This window comes from Pleurodeles waltl, chromosome 6, assembly GCF_031143425.1.
Source record: "Pleurodeles waltl isolate 20211129_DDA chromosome 6, aPleWal1.hap1.20221129, whole genome shotgun sequence".
Taxonomy (NCBI): Eukaryota; Metazoa; Chordata; class Amphibia; order Caudata; family Salamandridae; genus Pleurodeles; species Pleurodeles waltl.
In genome coordinates, this window is record NC_090445.1 from 385,630,593 (window position 1) to 385,656,733 (window position 26,141).

Here is a 26,141-nt window from a genome sequence, read left to right on the forward strand (position 1 = left end):
TGTTCAAATGATACAACTTATCTTGTACTTTAAGTGAAAGTGAATGCAGGCAGACTTGTTTGATAGATTTGGTGACCTTGATTGGTTGGGGTGGATAAAGAAGTGAACCTGGTGTCTCAAGAAGTAGAATCAGGATGGGGATGAGGAAAAGAGAAATTGAGCATGGACCACAATCACAGGTTAGAGAAATACGTGTCATGAATGAAATCATTTTAAAAAGTTGACTTCTAGCAGGCATTATTTTTCAAAATTGCAGACAAATTAAAAATGAATTTTGTATTGGAGGAACAATCACAGCACACAAGAGGTACAATCTACTTTAGAGGAATAGCATATTTGGCTAAGGCCTTTGTGTGATGATGCTATCCTTTTGCCATTTATATGAGTTATATTTTATTCAATTTGGTTGATCAACATTTTTTGCAGCTCTTCAATTTATGGCTATTCATGCGACTATACTGTTTTTATTATTCTTGTTATTTAGCAAATTTCTTTTTGAATACACTGATGTGAATGCATAGTTCACAAGTCAGCACATCATAATGCAGTGAAACGAATCGTCCCGAAGGCGATGTGATCCTAGGGACCCGGAGGAGTTAGACAGGAAGATTCTGAATAGAAGTAAATAATCTTTAGCAAGCGCCATCTTTAATCTGAGTTTAATTTTTCCTTTCATTGAAATGATTTAAAAAAGATAATGCAGTTGCTCCAGGTGAGGCTCAAACTCACAACCTCGGCATGGCTCAGTGCAAGTACTGCTGTATAAGTACCGCGCGCTAACCGATTGCGCCACTGGAGCTCACACATACACCATGAGTCCAACTGCGCCACCTAGAGGTGACTTAGTAGACGACAGGATCGTCATCAACATACCGTATGCAAGATCAGCTCACATGCAAACATGTTACCCTGATTACTACAATTACAGTGGAACCGGAAAAGATTCTATAATTGTCCTGTAACATAAAATTCAGTCTTTTGAAAACCACATTCAATTATATCTCGTCAGTTCCGACAAAGTCTAGGGGAATCTAATTGTTATGTCTCATAAGCACAAAGTAGGAATTTAGCCAGAAAATGATATGTTGGACCCAAGTTGGGGGAAGGTGGGTAGTTGGATATCTTACTTCAACTGTTTTCATTTTAGCTACAGACTAGTGTCAACAGAGTACCTCGTGTGTACAAATGCTTTAAATCCTGTTCCAGGGTGGATGAAGTGGGTGAGTGGTTAAGGTGGCGGACTGCCCATACAGTGTGCTCTGCATGTGTGGATACAAATCCCACCATCGTCAAAGTCCGATCATGTTGGTTTTTGAAGGTCAGCACTGCTCCCAGTATAATTACGCTCTCTTTCGAGACACATCCAGAAATCGTTAGATGATCCCATCTGGCTAATCCATTGTAGCAAATACATTAAATAAAATAGAGGGTGTTGTGTTTATTAGAAAGTTAGTCTTTCATGGAGAGCCCAGAAGAATGTCTTTCCTTCAAGCATGGGCTTCTACTTAGTTTGGATATCTGGAAGGAATAGAAAGCAGCTCTTACTACTAAAGTGTCAGCTGTTTGAAGAGCCATTTATTTATGTCTGCCCTGCACTGACATATCCCTTCTGATGAGTAGTTTCCTGTAAATGTCTCAGATTGCAGAGATACTAACTACTGATATCCATATCCTGAGTAATGTGAGTACTTTAATATTCTCCTAAGAATATAGAGTTTTGCCACCTTCCACGAAAAGTGCCTTAAGAATGTAGTTTAATGTGTGCCTATATGTTGACATTCATAAGTACATAGGTTTCCACTCATACTCTGAAACTCACAGCTGGCCACATTCTGCCTTAAGACTACATATGGCACTCTGAGATATGGAAAACCTCCGGCTTTGTAGCTCGGTGGCAAAGCACGGATTTTTTGGAACCAGGGGACACGAGTTCAATCCTCATCAGGATCTTCTGTTTATCTTTTAAATCTTAACTCTTTTCAAGTTATTTCACCTAGGAATCACACCTCGTTTTGAGCTTGCTTATTGTCAACGTTCCCTTTTCTGCTTTTATCTTAGCAAGAAGACTTGAATAATACCAGAGAACTACGACTCATTCGTCTCCCCTTCCATTGCCTGACAAACGCCTGACAAACGCTGTTCTCACCCTGCTAGGCAAAACCAGATAATAACTCAATGTTTACCGTCCCTTGGAAAGGTTGAGCGAGTATCTGACCTCTCTTTCTGCTCAATCTGCTTCCACATAACGAGCGTTATAGCGGCCTCGAGCAGTGGCACCTTGGAGATTTTAATTTCTTTCCTCTCAAAACACTATAGCTCCCAGATACCTCGGCTCTCAGGAAAATGAGGTGAATCCTGCAAAACCCCAGCCACCACTCACCATAAACTTCCTTTTCTCATGCTCTCTGTTCAAATGATACAACTTATCTTGTACTTAAAGTGAAAGTGAATGCAGGCAGACTTGTTTGATAGATTTGGTGACCTTGATTGGTTGGGGTGGATAAAGAAGTGAACCTGGTGTCTCAAGAAGTAGAATCAGGATGGGGATGAGGAAAAGAGAAATTGAGCATGGACCACAATCACAGGTTAGAGAAATACGTGTCATGAATGAAATCATTTTAAAAAGTTGACTTCTAGCAGGCATTATTTTTCAAAATTGCAGACAAATTAAAAATGAATTTTGTATTGGAGGAACAATCACAGCACACAAGAGGTACAATCTACTTTAGAGGAATAGCATATTTGGCTAAGGCCTTTGTGTGATGATGCTATCCTTTTGCCATTTATATGAGTAATATTTTATTCAATTTGGTTGATCAACCATTTTTTGCAGCTCTTCAATTTATGGCTATTCATGCGACTATACTGTTTTTATTATTCTTGTTATTTAGCAAATTTCTTTTTGAATACACTGATGTGAATGCATAGTTCACAAGTCAGCACATCATAATGCAGTGAAACGAATCGGTCCGCGAAGGCGATGTGATCCTAGGGACCCGGAGGAGTCAGACAGGAAGATTCTGAATAGAAGTGAATAATCTTTAGCAAGCCGCCATCTTTAATCTGAGTTTAATTTTTCCTTTCAATTGAAATGATTTAAAAAAGTTAATGCAGTTGCTCCAGTGAGGCTCGAACTCAGCAACCTCGGCATGGCTCAGTGCAAGTACTGCTGAATAAGTACCCGCGCGCTATCCCGATTCGCGCCACTGGAGCTCACACAATACACCATGAGTCCAACTGCGCCACCTAGAGGTGACTTAGTAGACGACAGGATCGTCATCAGACATACCGTATGCAAGATCAGCTCACATGCAAACATGTTACCCTGATTACTACAATTACAGTGGAACCGGAAAAAGATTCTATAATTGTCCTGTAACATAAAATTCAGTCTTTTGAAAACCACATTCAATTATATCTCGGTCAGTTCCGACAAAGTCTAGGGGAATCTAATTGTTATGTCTCATAAGCACAAAGAGGAATTTAGCCAGAAAATGATATGTTGGACCCAAGTTGGGGGAAGGTGGGTAGTTGGATATCTTACTTCAACTGTTTTCATTTTAGCTACAGACTAGTGTCAACAGAGTACCTGGTGTGTACAAATGCTTTAAATCATGTTACAGGGTGGATGAAGTGGGTGAGTGGTTAAGGTGGCGGACTGCCCATACAGCTGTGCTCTGCATGTGTGGATACAAATGCCCACCCATCGTCAAAGTCCGATCATGTTGGTTTTTTGAAGGGTCAGCACTGCTCCCAGTATAATTACGCTCTCTTTCGAGACACATCCAGAAATCGTTAGATGATCCCATCTGGCTAATCCATTGTAGCAAATACATTAACATAAAATAGAGGGTGTTGTGTTTATTAGAAAGAGTTAGGTCTTTCCATGCGAGAGCCCAGAAGAATGTCTTTCCTTCAAGCATGGCCTTCTACTTAGTTTGGATATCTGGAAGGAATAGAAAGCAGCTCTTACTACTAAAGTGTCAGCTGTTTGAAGAGCCATTTATTTATGTCTGCCCTGCAGCTGACATATCCCTTCTGATGAGCAGTTTCCTGTAAATGTCTCAGATTGCAGAGATACCTAACTACTGATATCCATATCCTGAGTAACTGTGAGTACTTTAATATTCTCCTAAGAATATAGAGTTTTGCCACCTTCCAAGAAAAGTGCCTTAAGAATGTAGTTTAATTTTGTGCCTATACTGTTGACATTCATAAGTACATAGGCTTCCAGCTCATACTCTGAAAGTCACAGCTGGCCTGAGATCGGAAACCGTCTGGCTTTGTAGCTCAGTGGCAAAGCACTAATTTTTTGGAACCAGGGGACACGAGTTCAATCCTCATCAGGGTCTTCTGTTTATCTTTTAAATCTTAACTCTTTTCAAGTTATTTCACCTAGGAATCACACCTCGTTTTAAGCTTGCTTATTGTCAACGTTCCCTTTTCTGCTTTTATCTTAACAAGAAGACTTGAATAATACCAGAGAACTACGACTCATTCGTCTCCCCTTCCGATTGCCTGACAAACGCTGTTCTCACCCTGCAAGGCAAAACCAGATAATAACTCAATGTTTACCGTCCCTTGGAAAGGTTGAGCGAGTATCTGACCTCTCTTTCTGCTCAATCTGCTTCCACATAACGAGCGTTATAGGGCTCGAGCAGTGGCACCTTGGAGATTTTAATTTCTTTCCTCTCAAAACACTATAGCTCCCAGATACCTCGGCTCTCAGGAAAATGAGGTGAATCCTCAAAACCCCAGCCACCACTCACCATAAACTTCCTTTTCTCATGCTCTCTGTTCAAATGATACAACTTATCTTGTACTTAAAGTGAAAGTGAATGCAGGCAGACTTGTTTGATAGATTTGGTGACCTTGATTGGTTGGGATGGATAAAGAAGTGAACCTGGTGTCTCAAGAAGTAGAATCAGGATGGGGATGAGGAAAAGAGAAATTGAGCAGGGACCACAATCACAGGTTAGAGAAATACGTGTCATGAATGAAATCATTTTAAAAAGTTGACTTCTAGCAGGCATTATTTTTCAAAATTGCAGACAAATTAAAAATGAATTTTGTATTGGAGGAACAATCACAGCACACAAGAGGTACAATCTACTTTAGAGGAATAGCATATTTGGCTAAGGCCTTTGTGTGATGATGCTATCCTTTTGCCATTTATATGAGTTATATTTTATTCAATTTGGTTGATCAACATTTTTTGCAGCTCTTCAATTTATGGCTATTCATGCGACTATACTGTTTTTATTATTCAAGTTATTTAGCAAATTTCTTTTTGAATACACTGATGTGAATGCATAGTTCACAAGTCAGCACATCATAATGCAGTGAAACGAATCGTCCCGAAGGTGATGTGATCCTAGGGACCCGGAGGAGTTAGACAGGAAGATTCTGAATAGAAGTGAATAATCTTTAGCAAGCGCCATCTTTAATCTGAGTTTAATTTTTCCTTTCATTGAAATGATTTAAAAAAGTTAATGCTGTTGCTCCAGGTGAGGCTCGAACTCACAACCTCGGCATGGCTCAGTGCAAGTACTGCTGTATAAGTACCGCGCGCTAACCGATTGCGCCACTGGAGCTCACACATACACCATGAGTCCAACTGCGCCACCTAGAGGTGACTTAGTAGACGACAGGATCGTCATCAACATACCGTATGCAAGATCAGCTCACATGCAAACATGTTACCCTGATTACTACAATTACAGTGGAACCGGAAAAGATTCTATAATTGTCCTGTAACATAAAATTCAGTCTTTTGAAAACCACATTCAATTATATCTTGTCAGTTCCGACAAAGTCTAGGGGAATCTAATTGTTATGTCTCATAAGCACAAAGGAGGAATTTAGCCAGAAAATGATATGTTGGACCCAAGTTGGGGGAAGGTGGGTAGTTGGATATCTTACTTCAACTGTTTTCATTTTAGCTACAGACTAGTGTCAACAGAGTACCTCGTGTGTACAAATGCTTTAAATCATGTTACAGGGTGGATGAAGTGGGTGAGTGGTTAAGGTGGCGGACTGCCCATACAGTGTGCTCTGCATGTGTGGATACAAATCCCACCATCGTCAAAGTCCGATCATGTTGGTTTTTGAAGGTCAGCACTGCTCCCAGTATAATTACGCTCTCTTTCGAGACACATCCAGAAATCGTTAGATGATCCCATCTGGCTAATCCATTGTAGCAAATACATTAAATAAAATAGAGGGTTTTGTGTTTATTAGAAAGTTAGTCTTTCATGGAGAGCCCAGAAGAATGTCTTTCCTTCAAGCATGGCCTTCTACTTAGTTTGGATATCTGGAAGGAATAGAAAGCAGCTCTTACTACTAAAGTGTCAGCTGTTTGAAGAGCCATTTATTTATGTCTGCCCTGCACTGACATATCCCTTCTGATGAGCAGTTTCCTGTAAATGTCTCAGATTGCAGAGATACTAACTACTGATATCCATATCCTGAGTAATGTGAGTACTTTAATATTCTCCTAAGAATATAGAGTTTTGCCACCTTCCAAGAAAAGTGCCTTAAGAATGTAGTTTAATTTGTGCCTATATGTTGACATTCATAAGTACATAGGCTTCCACTCATACTCTGACAGTCACAGCTGGCCACATTCTGCCTTAAGACTACATATGGCACTCTGAGATCGGAAACCGTCTGGCTTTGTAGCTCAGTGGCAAAGCACTGATTTTTTGGAACCAGGGGACACGAGTTCAATCCTCATCAGGGTCTTCTGTTTATCTTTTAAATCTTAACTCTTTTCAAGTTATTTCACCTAGGAATCACACCTCGTTTTAAGCTTGCTTATTGTCAACCTTCCCTTTTCTACTTTTATCTTAGCAAGAAGACTTGAATAATACCAGAGAACTACGACTCATTCGTCTCCCCTTCCGATTGCCTGACAAACGCCTGACAAACGCTGTTCTCACCCTGCTAGGCAAAACCAGATAATAACTCAATGTTTACCGTCCCTTGGAAAGGTTGAGCGAGTATCTGACCTCTCTTTCTGCTCAATCTGCTTCCACATAACGAGCGTTATAGGGCTCGAGCAGTGGCACCTTGGAGATTTTAATTTCTTTCCTCTCAAAACACTATAGCTCCCAGATACCTCGGCTCTCAGGAAAATGAGGTGAATCCTCAAAACCCCAGCCACCACTCACCATAAACTTCCTTTTCTCATGCTCTCTGTTCAAATGATACAACTTATCTTGTACTTAAAGTGAAAGTGAATGCAGGCAGACTTGTTTGATAGATTTGGTGACCTTGATTGGTTGGGGTGGATAAAGAAGTGAACCTGGTGTCTCAAGAAGTAGAATCAGGATGGGGATGAGGAAAAGAGAAATTGAGCATGGACCACAATCACAGGTTAGAGAAATACGTGTCATGAATGAAATCATTTTAAAAAGTTGACTTCTAGCAGGCATTATTTTTCAAAATTGCAGACAAATTAAAAATGAATTTAGTATTGGAGGAACAATCACAGCACACAAGAGGTACAATCTACTTTAGAGGAATAGCATATTTGGCTAAGGCCTTTGTGTGATGATGCTATCCTTTTGCCATTTATATGAGTTATATTTTATTCAATTTGGTTGATCAACATTTTTTGCAGCTCTTCAATTTATGGCTATTCATGCGACTATACTGTTTTTATTATTCTTGTTATTTAGCAAATTTCTTTTTGAATACACTGATGTGAATGCATAGTTCACAAGTCAGCACATCATAATGCAGTGAAACGAATCGTCCCGAAGGTGATGTGATCCTAGGGACCCGGAGGAGTCAGACAGGAAGATTCTGAATAGAAGTGAATAATCTTTAGCAAGCGCCATCTTTAATCTGAGTTTAATTTTTCCTTTCAGTGTAATGATTTAAAAAAGATAATGCAGTTGCTCGAGGTGAGGCTCGAACTCACAACCTCGGCATGGCTCAGTGCAAGTATTGCTGTATAAGTACCGCGCGCTAATCGATTGCGCCACTGGAGCTCACACATACACCATGAGTCCAACTGCGCCACCTAGAGGTGACTTAGTAGACGACAGGATCGTCATCAACATACCGTATGCAAGATCAGCTCACATGCAAACATGTTACCCTGATTACTACAATTACAGTGGAACCGGAAAAGATTCTATAATTGTCCTGTAACATAAAATTCAGTCTTTTGAAAACCACATTCAATTATATCTCGTCAGTTCCGACAAAGTCTAGGGGAATCTAATTGTTATGTCTCATAAGCACAAAGGAGGAATTTAGCCAGAAAATGATATGTTGGACCCAAGTTGGGGGAAGGTGGGTAGATGGATATCTTACTTCAACTCTTTTAATTTTAGCTACAGACTAGTGTCAACAGAGTACCTCATGTTAACAAATGCTTTAAATCCTGTTACAGGGTGGATGAAGTGGGTGAGTGGTTAAGGTGGCGGACTGCCCATACAGTGTGCTCTGCATGTGTGGATACAAATCCCACCATCGTCAAAGTCCGATCATGTTGGTTTTTGAAGGTCAGCACTGCTCCCAGTATAATTACGCTCTCTTTCGAGACACATCCAGAAATCGTTAGATGATCCCATCTGGCTAATCCATTGTAGCAAATACATTAAATAAAATAGAGGGTGTTGTGTTTATTAGAAAGTTAGTCTTTCATGGAGAGACCAGAAGAATGTCTTTCCTTCAAGCATGGCCTTCTACTTAGTTTGGATATCTGGAAGGAATAGAAAGCAGCTCTTACTACTAAAGTGTCAGCTGTTTGAAGAGCCATTTATTTATGTCTGCCCTGCACTGACATATCCCTTCTGATGAGTAGTTTCCTGTAAATGTCTCAGATTGCAGAGATACTAACTACTGATATCCGTATCCTGAGTAATGTGAGTTCTTTAATATTCTCCTAAGAATATAGAGTTTTGCCACCTTCCACGAAAAGTGCCTTAAGAATGTAGTTTAATGTGTGCCTATATGTTGACATTCATAAGTACATAGGTTTCCACTCATACTCTGAAACTCACAGCTGGCCACATTCTGCCTTAAGACTACATATGGCACTCTGAGATATGGAAATCCTCCGGCTTTGTAGCTCAGTGGCAAAGCACGGATTTTTTGGAACCAGGGGACACGAGTTCAATCCTCATCAGGATCTTCTGTTTATCTTTTAAATCTTAACTCTTTTCAAGTTATTTCACCTAGGAACCACACCTCGTTTTAAGCTTGCTTATTGTCAACGTTCCCTTTTCTGCTTTTATCTTAGCAAGAAGACTTGAATAATACCAGAGAACTACGACTCATTCGTCTCCCCTTCCGATTGCCTGACAAACGCCTGACAAACGCTGTTCTCACCCTGCTAGGCAAAACCAGATAATAACTCAATGTTTACCGTCCCTTGGAAAGGTTGAGCGAGTATCTGACCTCTCTTTCTGCTCAATCTGCTTCCACATAACGAGCGTTATAGGGCTCGAGCAGTGGCACCTTGGAGATTTTAATTTATTTCCTCTCAAAACACTATAGCTCCCAGATACCTCGGCTCTCAGGAAAATGAGGTGAATCCTCAAAACCCCAGCCACCACTCACCATAAACTTCCTTTTCTCATGCTCTCTGTTCAAATGATACAACTTATCTTGTACTTTAAGTGAAAGTGAATGCAGGCAGACTTGTTTGATAGATTTGGTGACCTTGATTGGTTGGGGTGGATAAAGAAGTGAACCTGGTGTCTCAAGAAGTAGAATCAGGATGGGGATGAGGAAAAGAGAAATTGAGCATGGACCACAATCACAGGTTAGAGAAATACGTGTCATGAATGAAATCATTTTAAAAAGTTGACTTCTAGCAGGCATTATTTTTCAAAATTGCAGACAAATTAAAAATGAATTTTGTATTGGAGGAACAATCACAGCACACAAGAGGTACAATCTACTTTAGAGGAATAGCATATTTGGCTAAGGCCTTTGTGTGATGATGCTATCCTTTTGCCATTTATATGAGTTATATTTTATTCAATTTGGTTGATCAACATTTTTTGCAGCTCTTCAATTTATGGCTATTCATGCGACTATACTGTTTTTATTATTCTTGTTATTTAGCAAATTTCTTTTTGAATACACTGATGTGAATGCATAGTTCACAAGTCAGCACATCATAATGCAGTGAAACGAATCGTCCCGAAGGCGATGTGATCCTAGGGACCCGGAGGAGTTAGACAGGAAGATTCTGAATAGAAGTAAATAATCTTTAGCAAGCGCCATCTTTAATCTGAGTTTAATTTTTCCTTTCATTGAAATGATTTAAAAAAGATAATGCAGTTGCTCCAGGTGAGGCTCGAACTCACAACCTCGGCATGGCTCAGTGCAAGTACTGCTGTATAAGTACCGCGCGCTAACCGATTGCGCCACTGGAGCTCACACATACACCATGAGTCCAACTGCGCCACCTAGAGGTGACTTAGTAGACGACAGGATCGTCATCAACATACCGTATGCAAGATCAGCTCACATGCAAACATGTTACCCTGATTACTACAATTACAGTGGAACCGGAAAAGATTCTATAATTGTCCTGTAACATAAAATTCAGTCTTTTGAAAACCACATTCAATTATATCTCGTCAGTTCCGACAAAGTCTAGGGGAATCTAATTGTTATGTCTCATAAGCACAAAGTAGGAATTTAGCCAGAAAATGATATGTTGGACCCAAGTTGGGGGAAGGTGGGTAGTTGGATATCTTACTTCAACTGTTTTCATTTTAGCTACAGACTAGTGTCAACAGAGTACCTCGTGTGTACAAATGCTTTAAATCCTGTTCCAGGGTGGATGAAGTGGGTGAGTGGTTAAGGTGGCGGACTGCCCATACAGTGTGCTCTGCATGTGTGGATACAAATCCCACCATCGTCAAAGTCCGATCATGTTGGTTTTTGAAGGTCAGCACTGCTCCCAGTATAATTACGCTCTCTTTCGAGACACATCCAGAAATCGTTAGATGATCCCATCTGGCTAATCCATTGTAGCAAATACATTAAATAAAATAGAGTGTGTTGTGTTTATTAGAAAGTTAGTCTTTCATGGAGAGCCCAGAAGAATGTCTTTCCTTCAAGCATGGCCTTCTACTTAGTTTGGATATCTGGAAGGAATAGAAAGCAGCTCTTACTACTAAAGTGTCAGCTGTTTGAAGAGCCATTTATTTATGTCTGCCCTGCACTGACATATCCCTTCTGATGAGTAGTTTCCTGTAAATGTCTCAGATTGCAGAGATACTAACTACTGATATCCATATCCTGAGTAATGTGAGTACTTTAATATTCTCCTAAGAATATAGAGTTTTGCCACCTTCCACGAAAAGTGCCTTAAGAATGTAGTTTAATGTGTGCCTATATGTTGACATTCATAAGTACATAGGTTTCCACTCATACTCTGAAACTCACAGCTGGCCACATTCTGCCTTAAGACTACATATGGCACTCTGAGATATGGAAAACCTCCGGCTTTGTAGCTCGGTGGCAAAGCACGGATTTTTTGGAACCAGGGGACACGAGTTCAATCGTCATCAGGATCTTCTGTTTATCTTTTAAATCTTAACTCTTTTCAAGTTATTTCACCTAGGAATCACACCTCGTTTTGAGCTTGCTTATTGTCAACGTTCCCTTTTCTGCTTTTATCTTAGCAAGAAGACTTGAATAATACCAGAGAACTACGACTCATTCGTCTCCCCTTCCGATTGCCTGACAAACGCCTGACAAACGCTGTTCTCACCCTGCTAGGCAAAACCAGATAATAACTCAATGTTTACCGTCCCTTGGAAAGGTTGAGCGAGTATCTGACCTCTCTTTCTGCTCAATCTGCTTCCACATAACGAGCGTTATAGGGCTCGAGCAGTGGCACCTTGGAGATTTTAATTTCTTTCCTCTCAAAACACTATAGCTCCCAGATACCTCGGCTCTCAGGAAAATGAGGTGAATCCTCAAAACCCCAGCCACCACTCACCATAAACTTCCTTTTCTCATGCTCTCTGTTCAAATGATACAACTTATCTTGTACTTAAAGTGAAAGTGAATGCAGGCAGACTTGTTTGATAGATTTGGTGACCTTGATTGGTTGGGGTGGATAAAGAAGTGAACCTGGTGTCTCAAGAAGTAGAATCAGGATGGGGATGAGGAAAAGAGAAATTGAGCATGGACCACAATCACAGGTTAGAGAAATACGTGTCATGAATGAAATCATTTTAAAAAGTTGACTTCTAGCAGGCATTATTTTTCAAAATTGCAGACAAATTAAAAATGAATTTTGGATTGGAGGAACAATCACAGCACACAAGAGGTACAATCTACTTTAGAGGAATAGCATATTTGGCTAAGGCCTTTGTGTGATGATGCTATCCTTTTGCCATTTATATGAGTAATATTTTATTCAATTTGGTTGATCAACATTTTTTGCAGCTCTTCAATTTATGGCTATTCATGCGACTATACTGTTTTTATTATTCTTGTTATTTAGCAAATTTCTTTTTGAATACACTGATGTGAATGCATAGTTCACAAGTCAGCACATCATAATGCAGTGAAACGAATCGTCCCGAAGGCGATGTGATCCTAGGGACCCGGAGGAGTCAGACAGGAAGATTCTGAATAGAAGTGAATAATCTTTAGCAAGCGCCATCTTTAATCTGAGTTTAATTTTTCCTTTCAGTGTAATGATTTAAAAAAGATAATGCAGTTGCTCGAGGTGAGGCTCGAACTCACAACCTCGGCATGGCTCAGTGCAAGTATTGCTGTATAAGTACCGCGCGCTAATCGATTGCGCCACTGGAGCTCACACATACACCATGAGTCCAACTGCGTGACCTAGAGGTGACTTAATAGACGACAGGATCGTCATCAACATACCGTATGCAAGATCAGCTCACATGCAAACATGTTACCCTGATTACTACAATTACAGTGGAACCGGAAAAGATTCTATAAATGTCCTGTAACATAAAATTCAGTCTTTTGAAAACCACATTCAATTATATCTCGTCAGTTCCGACAAAGTCTAGGGGAATCTAATTGTTATGTCTCATAAGCACAAAGGAGGAATTTAGCCAGAAAATGATATGTTGGACCCAAGTTGGGGGAAGGTGGGTAGTTGGATATCTTACTTCAACTGTTTTCATTTTAGCTACAGACTAGTGTCAACAGAGTACCTCGTGTGTACAAATGCTTTAAATCATGTTACAGGGTGGATGAAGTGGGTGAGTGGTTAAGGTGGCGGACTGCACATACAGTGTGCTCTGCATGTGTGGATACAAATCCCACCATCGTCAAAGTCCGATCATGTTGGTTTTTGAAGGTCAGCACTGCTCCCAGTATAATTACGCTCTCTTTCGAGACACATCCAGAAATCGTTAGATGATCCCATCTGGCTAATCCATTGTAGCAAATACATTAAATAAAATAGAGGGTGTTGTGTTTATTAGAAAGTTAGTCTTTCATGGAGAGCCCAGAAGAATGTCTTTCCTTCAAGCATGGCCTTCTACTTAGTTTGGATATCTGGAAGGAATAGAAAGCAGCTCTTACTACTAAAGTGTCAGCTGTTTGAAGAGCCATTTATTTATGTCTGCCCTGCACTGACATATCCCTTCTGATGAGCAGTTTCCTGTTTATGTCTCAGATTGCAGAGATACTAACTACTGATATCCATATCCTGAGTAATGTGAGTACTTTAATATTCTCCTAAGAATATAGAGTTTTGCCACCTTCCAACAAAAGTGCCTTAAGAATGTAGTTTAATTTGTGCCTATATGTTGACATTCATAAGTACATAGGCTTCCACTCATACTCTGAAACTCACAGCTGGCCACATTCTGCCTTAAGACTACATATGGCACTCTGAGATCGGAAACCGTCTGGCTTTGTAGCTCAGTGGCAAAGCACTAATTTTTTGGAACCAGGGGACACGAGTTCAATCCTCATCAGGGTCTTCTGTTTATCTTTTAAATCTTAACTCTTTTCAAGTTATTTCACCTAGGAATCACACCTCGTTTTAAGCTTGCTTATTGTCAACGTTCCCTTTTCTGCTTTTATCTTAACAAGAAGACTTGAATAATACCAGAGAACTACGACTCATTCGTCTCCCCTTCCGATTGCCTGACAAACGCTGTTCTCACCCTGCAAGGCAAAACCAGATAATAACTCAATGTTTACCGTCCCTTGGAAAGGTTGAGCGAGTATCTGACCTCTCTTTCTGCTCAATCTGCTTCCACATAACGAGCGTTATAGGGCTCGAGCAGTGGCACCTTGGAGATTTTAATTTCTTTCCTCTCAAAACACTATAGCTCCCAGATACCTCGGCTCTCAGGAAAATGAGGTGAATCCTCAAAACCCCAGCCACCACTCACCATAAACTTCCTTTTCTCATGCTCTCTGTTCAAATGATACAACTTATCTTGTACTTAAAGTGAAAGTGAATGCAGGCAGACTTGTTTGATAGATTTGGTGACCTTGATTGGTTGGGATGGATAAAGAAGTGAACCTGGTGTCTCAAGAAGTAGAATCAGGATGGGTTGAGGAAAAGAGAAATTGAGCAGGGACCACAATCACAGGTTAGAGAAATACGTGTCATGAATGAAATCATTTTAAAAAGTTGACTTCTAGCAGGCATTATTTTTCAAAATTGCAGACAAATTAAAAATGAATTTTGTATTGGAGGAACAATCACAGCACACAAGAGGTACAATCTACTTTAGAGGAATAGCATATTTGGCTAAGGCCTTTGTGTGATGATGCTATCCTTTTGCCATTTATATGAGTTATATTTTATTCAATTTGGTTGATCAACATTTTTTGCAGCTCTTCAATTTATGGCTATTCATGCGACTATACTGTTTTTATTATTCAAGTTATTTAGCAAATTTCTTTTTGAATACACTGATGTGAATGCATAGTTCACAAGTCAGCACATCATAATGCAGTGAAACGAATCGTCCCGAAGGTGATGTGATCCTAGGGACCCGGAGGAGTTAGACAGGAAGATTCTGAATAGAAGTGAATAATCTTTAGCAAGCGCCATCTTTAATCTGAGTTTAATTTTTCCTTTCATTGAAATGATTTAAAAAAGTTAATGCTGTTGCTCCAGGTGAGGCTCGAACTCACAACCTCGGCATGGCTCAGTGCAAGTACTGCTGTATAAGTACCGCGCGCTAACCGATTGCGCCACTGGAGCTCACACATACACCATGAGTCCAACTGCGCCACCTAGAGGTGACTTAGTAGACGACAGGATCGTCATCAACATACCGTATGCAAGATCAGCTCACATGCAAACATGTTACCCTGATTACTACAATTACAGTGGAACCGGAAAAGATTCTATAATTGTCCTGTAACATAAAATTCAGTCTTTTGAAAACCACATTCAATTATATCTTGTCAGTTCCGACAAAGTCTAGGGGAATCTAATTGTTATGTCTCATAAGCACAAAGGAGGAATTTAGCCAGAAAATGATATGTTGGACCCAAGTTGGGGGAAGGTGGGTAGTTGGATATCTTACTTCAACTGTTTTCATTTTAGCTACAGACTAGTGTCAACAGAGTACCTCGTGTGTACAAATGCTTTAAATCATGTTACAGGGTGGATGAAGTGGGTGAGTGGTTAAGGTGGCGGACTGCCCATACAGTGTGCTCTGCATGTGTGGATACAAATCCCACCATCGTCAAAGTCCGATCATGTTGGTTTTTGAAGGTCAGCACTGCTCCCAGTATAATTACGCTCTCTTTCGAGACACATCCAGAAATCGTTAGATGATCCCATCTGGCTAATCCATTGTAGCAAATACATTAAATAAAATAGAGGGTTTTGTGTTTATTAGAAAGTTAGTCTTTCATGGAGAGCCCAGAAGAATGTCTTTCCTTCAAGCATGGCCTTCTACTTAGTTTGGATATCTGGAAGGAATAGAAAGCAGCTCTTACTACTAAAGTGTCAGCTGTTTGAAGAGCCATTTATTTATGTCTGCCCTGCACTGACATATCCCTTCTGATGAGCAGTTTCCTGTAAATGTCTCAGATTGCAGAGATACTAACTACTGATATCCATATCCTGAGTAATGTGAGTACTTTAATATTCTCCTAAGAATATAGAGTTTTGCCACCTTCCAAGAAAAGTGCCTTAAGAATGTAGTTTAATTTGTGCCTATATGTTGACATTCATAAGTACATAGGCTTCCACTCATACTCTGAAAGTCACAGCTGGCCACATTCTGCCTTAAGACTACATATGGCACTCTGAGATCGGAAACCGTCTGGCTTTGTAGCTCAGTGGCAAAGCACTAATTTTTTGGAACCAGGGGACACGAGTTCAATCCTCATCAGGGTCTTCTGTTTATCTTTTAAATCTTAACTCTTTTCAAGTTATTTCACCTAGGAATCACACCTCGTTTTAAGCTTGCTTATTGTCAACGTTCCCTTTTCTACTTTTATCTTAGCAAGAAGACTTGAATAATACCAGAGAACTACGACTCATTCGTCTCCCCTTCCGATTGCCTGACAAACGCCTGACAAACGCTGTTCTCACCCTGCTAGGCAAAACCAGATAATAACTCAATGTTTACCGTCCCTTGGAAAGGTTGAGCGAGTATCTGACCTCTCTTTCTGCTCAATCTGCTTCCACATAACGAGCGTTATAGGGCTCGAGCAGTGGCACCTTGGAGATTTTAATTTCTTTCCTCTCAAAACACTATAGCTCCCAGATACCTCGGCTCTCAGGAAAATGAGGTGAATCCTCAAAACCCCAGCCACCACTCACCATAAACTTCCTTTTCTCATGCTCTCTGTTCAAATGATACAACTTATCTTGTACTTAAAGTGAAAGTGAATGCAGGCAGACTTGTTTGATAGATTTGGTGACCTTGATTGGTTGGGGTGGATAAAGAAGTGAACCTGGTGTCTCAAGAAGTAGAATCAGGATGGGGATGAGGAAAAGAGAAATTGAGCATGGACCACAATCACAGGTTAGAGAAATACGTGTCATGAATGAAATCATTTTAAAAAGTTGACTTCTAGCAGGCATTATTTTTCAAAATTGCAGACAAATTAAAAATGAATTTAGTATTGGAGGAACAATCACAGCACACAAGAGGTACAATCTACTTTAGAGGAATAGCATATTTGGCTAAGGCCTTTGTGTGATGATGCTATCCTTTTGCCATTTATATGAGTTATATTTTATTCAATTTGGTTGATCAACATTTTTTGCAGCTCTTCAATTTATGGCTATTCATGCGACTATACTGTTTTTATTATTCTTGTTATTTAGCAAATTTCTTTTTGAATACACTGATGTGAATGCATAGTTCACAAGTCAGCACATCATAATGCAGTGAAACGAATCGTCCCGAAGGTGATGTGATCCTAGGGACCCGGAGGAGTCAGACAGGAAGATTCTGAATAGAAGTGAATAATCTTTAGCAAGCGCCATCTTTAATCTGAGTTTAATTTTTCCTTTCAGTGTAATGATTTAAAAAAGATAATGCAGTTGCTCGAGGTGAGGCTCGAACTCACAACCTCGGCATGGCTCAGTGCAAGTATTGCTGTATAAGTACCGCGCGCTAATCGATTGCGCCACTGGAGCTCACACATACACCATGAGTCCAACTGCGCCACCTAGAGGTGACTTAGTAGACGACAGGATCGTCATCAACATACCGTATGCAAGATCAGCTCACATGCAAACATGTTACCCTGATTACTACAATTACAGTGGAACCGGAAAAGATTCTATAATTGTCCTGTAACATAAAATTCAGTCTTTTGAAAACCACATTCAATTATATCTCGTCAGTTCCGACAAAGTCTAGGGGAATCTAATTGTTATGTCTCATAAGCACAAAGGAGGAATTTAGCCAGAAAATGATATGTTGGACCCAAGTTGGGGGAAGGTGGGTAGTTGGATATCTTACTTCAACTGTTTTAATTTTAGCTACAGACTAGTGTCAACAGAGTACCTCATGTTAACAAATGCTTTAAATCCTGTTACAGGGTGGATGAAGTGGGTGAGTGGTTAAGGTGGCGGACTGCCCATACAGTGTGCTCTGCATGTGTGGATACAAATCCCACCATCGTCAAAGTCCGATCATGTTGGTTTTTGAAGGTCAGCACTGCTCCCAGTATAATTACGCTCTCTTTCGAGACACATCCAGAAATCGTTAGATGATCCCATCTGGCTAATCCATTGTAGCAAATACATTAAATAAAATAGAGGGTGTTGTGTTTATTAGAAAGTTAGTCTTTCATGGAGAGCCCAGAAGAATGTCTTTCCTTCAAGCATGGCCTTCTACTTAGTTTGGATATCTGGAAGGAATAGAAAGCAGCTCTTACTACTAAAGTGTCAGCTGTTTGAAGAGCCATTTATTTATGTCTGCCCTGCACTGACATATCCCTTCTGATGAGTAGTTTCCTGTAAATGTCTCAGATTGCAGAGATACTAACTACTGATATCCGTATCCTGAGTAATGTGAGTTCTTTAATATTCTCCTAAGAATATAGAGTTTTGCCACCTTCCACGAAAAGTGCCTTAAGAATGTAGTTTAATGTGTGCCTATATGTTGACATTCATAAGTACATAGGTTTCCACTCATACTCTGAAACTCACAGCTGGCCACATTCTGCCTTAAGACTACATATGGCACTCTGAGATATGGAAATCCTCCGGCTTTGTAGCTCAGTGGCAAAGCACGGATTTTTTGGAACCAGGGGACACGAGTTCAATCCTCATCAGGATCTTCTGTTTATCTTTTAAATCTTAACTCTTTTCAAGTTATTTCACCTAGGAACCACACCTCGTTTTAAGCTTGCTTATTGTCAACGTTCCCTTTTCTGCTTTTATCTTAGCAAGAAGACTTGAATAATACCAGAGAACTACGACTCATTCGTCTCCCCTTCCGATTGCCTGACAAACGCCTGACAAACGCTGTTCTCACCCTGCTAGGCAAAACCAGATAATAACTCAATGTTTACCGTCCCTTGGAAAGGTTGAGCGAGTATCTGACCTCTCTTTCTGCTCAATCTGCTTCCACATAACGAGCGTTATAGGGCTCGAGCAGTGGCACCTTGGAGATTTTAATTTATTTCCTCTCAAAACACTATAGCTCCCAGATACCTCGGCTCTCAGGAAAATGAGGTGAATCCTCAAAACCCCAGCCACCACTCACCATAAACTTCCTTTTCTCATGCTCTCTGTTCAAATGATACAACTTATCTTGTACTTTAAGTGAAAGTGAATGCAGGCAGACTTGTTTGATAGATTTGGTGACCTTGATTGGTTGGGGTGGATAAAGAAGTGAACCTGGTGTCTCAAGAAGTAGAATCAGGATGGGGATGAGGAAAAGAGAAATTGAGCATGGACCACAATCACAGGTTAGAGAAATACGTGTCATGAATGAAATCATTTTAAAAAGTTGACTTCTAGCAGGCATTATTTTTCAAAATTGCAGACAAATTAAAAATGAATTTTGTATTGGAGGAACAATCACAGCACACAAGAGGTACAATCTACTTTAGAGGAATAGCATATTTGGCTAAGGCCTTTGTGTGATGATGCTATCCTTTTGCCATTTATATGAGTTATATTTTATTCAATTTGGTTGATCAACATTTTTTGCAGCTCTTCAATTTATGGCTATTCATGCGACTATACTGTTTTTATTATTCTTGTTATTTAGCAAATTTCTTTTTGAATACACTGATGTGAATGCATAGTTCACAAGTCAGCACATCATAATGCAGTGAAACGAATCGTCCCGAAGGCGATGTGATCCTAGGGACCCGGAGGAGTTAGACAGGAAGATTCTGAATAGAAGTAAATAATCTTTAGCAAGCGCCATCTTTAATCTGAGTTTAATTTTTCCTTTCATTGAAATGATTTAAAAAAGATAATGCAGTTGCTCCAGGTGAGGCTCGAACTCACAACCTCGGCATGGCTCAGTGCAAGTACTGCTGTATAAGTACCGCGCGCTAACCGATTGCGCCACTGGAGCTCACACATACACCATGAGTCCAACTGCGCCACCTAGAGGTGACTTAGTAGACGACAGGATCGTCATCAACATACCGTATGCAAGATCAGCTCACATGCAAACATGTTACCCTGATTACTACAATTACAGTGGAACCGGAAAAGATTCTATAATTGTCCTGTAACATAAAATTCAGTCTTTTGAAAACCACATTCAATTATATCTCGTCAGTTCCGACAAAGTCTAGCGGAATCTAATTGTTATGTCTCATAAGCACAAAGTAGGAATTTAGCCAGAAAATGATATGTTGGACCCAAGTTGGGGGAAGGTGGGTAGTTGGATATCTTACTTCAACTGTTTTCATTTTAGCTACAGACTAGTGTCAACAGAGTACCTCGTGTGTACAAATGCTTTAAATCCTGTTCCAGGGTGGATGAAGTGGGTGAGTGGTTAAGGTGGCGGACTGCCCATACAGTGTGCTCTGCATGTGTGGATACAAATCCCACCATCGTCAAAGTCCGATCATGTTGGTTTTTGAAGGTCAGCACTGCTCCCAGTATAATTACGCTCTCTTTCGAGACACATCCAGAAATCGTTAGATGATCCCATCTGGCTAATCCATTGTAGCAAATACATTAAATAAAATAGAGTGTGTTGTGTTTATTAGAAAGTTAGTCTTTCATGGAGAGCCCAGAAGAATGTCTTTCCTTCAAGCATGGCCTTCTACTTAGTTTGGATATCTGGAAGGAATAGAAAGCAGCTCTTACTACTAAAGTGTCAGCTGTTTGAAGAGCCATTTATTTATGTCTGCCCTGCACTGACATATCCCTTCTGATGAGTAGTTTCCTGTAAATGTCTCAGATTGCAGAGATACTAACTACTGATATCCATATCCTGAGTAATGTGAGTACTTTAATATTCTCCTAAGAATATAGAGTTTTGCCACCTTCCACGAAAAGTGCCTTAAGAATGTAGTTTAATGTGTGCCTATATGTTGACATTCATAAGTACATAGGTTTCCACTCATACTCTGAAACTCACAGCTGGCCACATTCTGCCTTAAGACTACATATGGCACTCTGAGATATGGAAAACCTCCGGCTTTGTAGCTCGGTGGCAAAGCACGGATTTTTTGGAACCAGGGGACACGAGTTCAATCGTCATCAGGATCTTCTGTTTATCTTTTAAATCTTAACTCTTTTCAAGTTATTTCACCTAGGAATCACACCTCGTTTTGAGCTTGCTTATTGTCAACGTTCCCTTTTCTGCTTTTATCTTAGCAAGAAGACTTGAATAATACCAGAGAACTACGACTCATTCGTCTCCCCTTCCGATTGCCTGACAAACGCCTGACAAACGCTGTTCTCACCCTGCTAGGCAAAACCAGATAATAACTCAATGTTTACCGTCCCTTGGAAAGGTTGAGCGAGTATCTGACCTCTCTTTCTGCTCAATCTGCTTCCACATAACGAGCGTTATAGGGCTCGAGCAGTGGCACCTTGGAGATTTTAATTTCTTTCCTCTCAAAACACTATAGCTCCCAGATACCTCGGCTCTCAGGAAAATGAGGTGAATCCTCAAAACCCCAGCCACCACTCACCATAAACTTCCTTTTCTCATGCTCTCTGTTCAAATGATACAACTTATCTTGTACTTAAAGTGAAAGTGAATGCAGGCAGACTTGTTTGATAGATTTGGTGACCTTGATTGGTTGGGGTGGATAAAGAAGTGAACCTGGTGTCTCAAGAAGTAGAATCAGGATGGGGATGAGGAAAAGAGAAATTGAGCATGGACCACAATCACAGGTTAGAGAAATACGTGTCATGAATGAAATCATTTTAAAAAGTTGACTTCTAGCAGGCATTATTTTTCAAAATTGCAGACAAATTAAAAATGAATTTTGGATTGGAGGAACAATCACAGCACACAAGAGGTACAATCTACTTTAGAGGAATAGCATATTTGGCTAAGGCCTTTGTGTGATGATGCTATCCTTTTGCCATTTATATGAGTAATATTTTATTCAATTTGGTTGATCAACATTTTTTGCAGCTCTTCAATTTATGGCTATTCATGCGACTATACTGTTTTTATTATTCTTGTTATTTAGCAAATTTCTTTTTGAATACACTGATGTGAATGCATAGTTCACAAGTCAGCACATCATAATGCAGTGAAACGAATCGTCCCGAAGGCGATGTGATCCTAGGGACCCGGAGGAGTCAGACAGGAAGATTCTGAATAGAAGTGAATAATCTTTAGCAAGCGCCATCTTTAATCTGAGTTTAATTTTTCCTTTCAGTGTAATGATTTAAAAAAGATAATGCAGTTGCTCGAGGTGAGGCTCGAACTCACAACCTCGGCATGGCTCAGTGCAAGTATTGCTGTATAAGTACCGCGCGCTAATCGATTGCGCCACTGGAGCTCACACATACACCATGAGTCCAACTGCGTGACCTAGAGGTGACTTAATAGACGACAGGATCGTCATCAACATACCGTATGCAAGATCAGCTCACATGCAAACATGTTACCCTGATTACTACAATTACAGTGGAACCGGAAAAGATTCTATAAATGTCCTGTAACATAAAATTCAGTCTTTTGAAAACCACATTCAATTATATCTCGTCAGTTCCGACAAAGTCTAGGGGAATCTAATTGTTATGTCTCATAAGCACAAAGGAGGAATTTAGCCAGAAAATGATATGTTGGACCCAAGTTGGGGGAAGGTGGGTAGTTGGATATCTTACTTCAACTGTTTTCATTTTAGCTACAGACTAGTGTCAACAGAGTACCTCGTGTGTACAAATGCTTTAAATCATGTTACAGGGTGGATGAAGTGGGTGAGTGGTTAAGGTGGCGGACTGCACATACAGTGTGCTCTGCATGTGTGGATACAAATCCCACCATCGTCAAAGTCCGATCATGTTGGTTTTTGAAGGTCAGCACTGCTCCCAGTATAATTACGCTCTCTTTCGAGACACATCCAGAAATCGTTAGATGATCCCATCTGGCTAATCCATTGTAGCAAATACATTAAATAAAATAGAGGGTGTTGTGTTTATTAGAAAGTTAGTCTTTCATGGAGAGCCCAGAAGAATGTCTTTCCTTCAAGCATGGCCTTCTACTTAGTTTGGATATCTGGAAGGAATAGAAAGCAGCTCTTACTACTAAAGTGTCAGCTGTTTGAAGAGCCATTTATTTATGTCTGCCCTGCACTGACATATCCCTTCTGATGAGCAGTTTCCTGTTTATGTCTCAGATTGCAGAGATACTAACTACTGATATCCATATCCTGAGTAATGTGAGTACTTTAATATTCTCCTAAGAATATAGAGTTTTGCCACCTTCCAACAAAAGTGCCTTAAGAATGTAGTTTAATTTGTGCCTATATGTTGACATTCATAAGTACATAGGCTTCCACTCATACTCTGAAACTCACAGCTGGCCACATTCTGCCTTAAGACTACATATGGCACTCTGAGATCGGAAACCGTCTGGCTTTGTAGCTCAGTGGCAAAGCACTAATTTTTTGGAACCAGGGGACACGAGTTCAATCCTCATCAGGGTCTTCTGTTTATCTTTTAAATCTTAACTCTTTTCAAGTTATTTCACCTAGGAATCACACCTCGTTTTAAGCTTGCTTATTGTCAACGTTCCCTTTTCTGCTTTTATCTTAACAAGAAGACTTGAATAATACCAGAGAACTACGACTCATTCGTCTCCCCTTCCGATTGCCTGACAAACGCTGTTCTCACCCTGCAAGGCAAAACCAGATAATAACTCAATGTTTACCGTCCCTTGGAAAGGTTGAGCGAGTATCTGACCTCTCTTTCTGCTCAATCTGCTTCCACATAACGAGCGTTATAGGGCTCGAGCAGTGGCACCTTGGAGATTTTAATTTCTTTCCTCTCAAAACACTATAGCTCCCAGATACCTCGGCTCTCAGGAAAATGAGGTGAATCCTCAAAACCCCAGCCACCACTCACCATAAACTTCCTTTTCTCATGCTCTCTGTTCAAATGATACAACTTATCTTGTACTTAAAGTGAAAGTGAATGCAGGCAGACTTGTTTGATAGATTTGGTGACCTTGATTGGTTGGGATGGATAAAGAAGTGAACCTGGTGTCTCAAGAAGTAGAATCAGGATGGGTTGAGGAAAAGAGAAATTGAGCAGGGACCACAATCACAGGTTAGAGAAATACGTGTCATGAATGAAATCATTTTAAAAAGTTGACTTCTAGCAGGCATTATTTTTCAAAATTGCAGACAAATTAAAAATGAATTTTGTATTGGAGGAACAATCACAGCACACAAGAGGTACAATCTACTTTAGAGGAATAGCATATTTGGCTAAGGCCTTTGTGTGATGATGCTATCCTTTTGCCATTTATATGAGTTATATTTTATTCAATTTGGTTGATCAACATTTTTTGCAGCTCTTCAATTTATGGCTATTCATGCGACTATACTGTTTTTATTATTCAAGTTATTTAGCAAATTTCTTTTTGAATACACTGATGTGAATGCATAGTTCACAAGTCAGCACATCATAATGCAGTGAAACGAATCGTCCCGAAGGTGATGTGATCCTAGGGACCCGGAGGAGTTAGACAGGAAGATTCTGAATAGAAGTGAATAATCTTTAGCAAGCGCCATCTTTAATCTGAGTTTAATTTTTCCTTTCATTGAAATGATTTAAAAAAGTTAATGCTGTTGCTCCAGGTGAGGCTCGAACTCACAACCTCGGCATGGCTCAGTGCAAGTACTGCTGTATAAGTACCGCGCGCTAACCGATTGCGCCACTGGAGCTCACACATACACCATGAGTCCAACTGCGCCACCTAGAGGTGACTTAGTAGACGACAGGATCGTCATCAACATACCGTATGCAAGATCAGCTCACATGCAAACATGTTACCCTGATTACTACAATTACAGTGGAACCGGAAAAGATTCTATAATTGTCCTGTAACATAAAATTCAGTCTTTTGAAAACCACATTCAATTATATCTTGTCAGTTCCGACAAAGTCTAGGGGAATCTAATTGTTATGTCTCATAAGCACAAAGGAGGAATTTAGCCAGAAAATGATATGTTGGACCCAAGTTGGGGGAAGGTGGGTAGTTGGATATCTTACTTCAACTGTTTTCATTTTAGCTACAGACTAGTGTCAACAGAGTACCTCGTGTGTACAAATGCTTTAAATCATGTTACAGGGTGGATGAAGTGGGTGAGTGGTTAAGGTGGCGGACTGCCCATACAGTGTGCTCTGCATGTGTGGATACAAATCCCACCATCGTCAAAGTCCGATCATGTTGGTTTTTGAAGGTCAGCACTGCTCCCAGTATAATTACGCTCTCTTTCGAGACACATCCAGAAATCGTTAGATGATCCCATCTGGCTAATCCATTGTAGCAAATACATTAAATAAAATAGAGGGTTTTGTGTTTATTAGAAAGTTAGTCTTTCATGGAGAGCCCAGAAGAATGTCTTTCCTTCAAGCATGGCCTTCTACTTAGTTTGGATATCTGGAAGGAATAGAAAGCAGCTCTTACTACTAAAGTGTCAGCTGTTTGAAGAGCCATTTATTTATGTCTGCCCTGCACTGACATATCCCTTCTGATGAGCAGTTTCCTGTAAATGTCTCAGATTGCAGAGATACTAACTACTGATATCCATATCCTGAGTAATGTGAGTACTTTAATATTCTCCTAAGAATATAGAGTTTTGCCACCTTCCAAGAAAAGTGCCTTAAGAATGTAGTTTAATTTGTGCCTATATGTTGACATTCATAAGTACATAGGCTTCCACTCATACTCTGAAAGTCACAGCTGGCCACATTCTGCCTTAAGACTACATATGGCACTCTGAGATCGGAAACCGTCTGGCTTTGTAGCTCAGTGGCAAAGCACTAATTTTTTGGAACCAGGGGACACGAGTTCAATCCTCATCAGGGTCTTCTGTTTATCTTTTAAATCTTAACTCTTTTCAAGTTATTTCACCTAGGAATCACACCTCGTTTTAAGCTTGCTTATTGTCAACGTTCCCTTTTCTACTTTTATCTTAGCAAGAAGACTTGAATAATACCAGAGAACTACGACTCATTCGTCTCCCCTTCCGATTGCCTGACAAACGCCTGACAAACGCTGTTC

General features: G+C 40.1%; 10 non-coding genes across 10 annotated transcripts; all 10 read right to left on the bottom strand.

The window, feature by feature from the left end:
• Positions 1 to 704: 704 nt before the first annotated feature.
• Positions 705 to 799, bottom strand: TRNAI-UAU (transfer RNA isoleucine (anticodon UAU)). The gene is made up of 2 exons: positions 762 to 799; positions 705 to 740 (listed from the first exon to the last, which is right to left on the bottom strand). It is a non-coding gene; the product is annotated as a tRNA-Ile (tRNA).
• A 4,700-nt stretch (positions 800 to 5,499) lies between these two features.
• TRNAI-UAU (transfer RNA isoleucine (anticodon UAU)) lies at positions 5,500 to 5,594 on the bottom strand. Its single transcript has 2 exons — positions 5,557 to 5,594; positions 5,500 to 5,535 (listed from the first exon to the last, which is right to left on the bottom strand). It is a non-coding gene; the product is annotated as a tRNA-Ile (tRNA).
• Positions 5,595 to 7,902: 2,308 nt separating this feature from the next.
• TRNAI-UAU (transfer RNA isoleucine (anticodon UAU)) lies at positions 7,903 to 7,997 on the bottom strand. Its single transcript has 2 exons — positions 7,960 to 7,997; positions 7,903 to 7,938 (listed from the first exon to the last, which is right to left on the bottom strand). It is a non-coding gene; the product is annotated as a tRNA-Ile (tRNA).
• Positions 7,998 to 10,306: 2,309 nt separating this feature from the next.
• TRNAI-UAU (transfer RNA isoleucine (anticodon UAU)) lies at positions 10,307 to 10,401 on the bottom strand. Its single transcript has 2 exons — positions 10,364 to 10,401; positions 10,307 to 10,342 (listed from the first exon to the last, which is right to left on the bottom strand). It is a non-coding gene; the product is annotated as a tRNA-Ile (tRNA).
• A 2,309-nt stretch (positions 10,402 to 12,710) lies between these two features.
• On the bottom strand, positions 12,711 to 12,805 carry TRNAI-UAU (transfer RNA isoleucine (anticodon UAU)). Its single transcript has 2 exons — positions 12,768 to 12,805; positions 12,711 to 12,746 (listed from the first exon to the last, which is right to left on the bottom strand). It is a non-coding gene; the product is annotated as a tRNA-Ile (tRNA).
• A 2,296-nt stretch (positions 12,806 to 15,101) lies between these two features.
• TRNAI-UAU (transfer RNA isoleucine (anticodon UAU)) lies at positions 15,102 to 15,196 on the bottom strand. Its single transcript has 2 exons — positions 15,159 to 15,196; positions 15,102 to 15,137 (listed from the first exon to the last, which is right to left on the bottom strand). It is a non-coding gene; the product is annotated as a tRNA-Ile (tRNA).
• Positions 15,197 to 17,504: 2,308 nt separating this feature from the next.
• TRNAI-UAU (transfer RNA isoleucine (anticodon UAU)) lies at positions 17,505 to 17,599 on the bottom strand. Its single transcript has 2 exons — positions 17,562 to 17,599; positions 17,505 to 17,540 (listed from the first exon to the last, which is right to left on the bottom strand). It is a non-coding gene; the product is annotated as a tRNA-Ile (tRNA).
• Positions 17,600 to 19,908: 2,309 nt separating this feature from the next.
• TRNAI-UAU (transfer RNA isoleucine (anticodon UAU)) lies at positions 19,909 to 20,003 on the bottom strand. Its single transcript has 2 exons — positions 19,966 to 20,003; positions 19,909 to 19,944 (listed from the first exon to the last, which is right to left on the bottom strand). It is a non-coding gene; the product is annotated as a tRNA-Ile (tRNA).
• Positions 20,004 to 22,312: 2,309 nt separating this feature from the next.
• Positions 22,313 to 22,407, bottom strand: TRNAI-UAU (transfer RNA isoleucine (anticodon UAU)). The gene is made up of 2 exons: positions 22,370 to 22,407; positions 22,313 to 22,348 (listed from the first exon to the last, which is right to left on the bottom strand). It is a non-coding gene; the product is annotated as a tRNA-Ile (tRNA).
• A 2,296-nt stretch (positions 22,408 to 24,703) lies between these two features.
• Positions 24,704 to 24,798, bottom strand: TRNAI-UAU (transfer RNA isoleucine (anticodon UAU)). The gene is made up of 2 exons: positions 24,761 to 24,798; positions 24,704 to 24,739 (listed from the first exon to the last, which is right to left on the bottom strand). It is a non-coding gene; the product is annotated as a tRNA-Ile (tRNA).
• Positions 24,799 to 26,141: the final 1,343 nt, after the last annotated feature.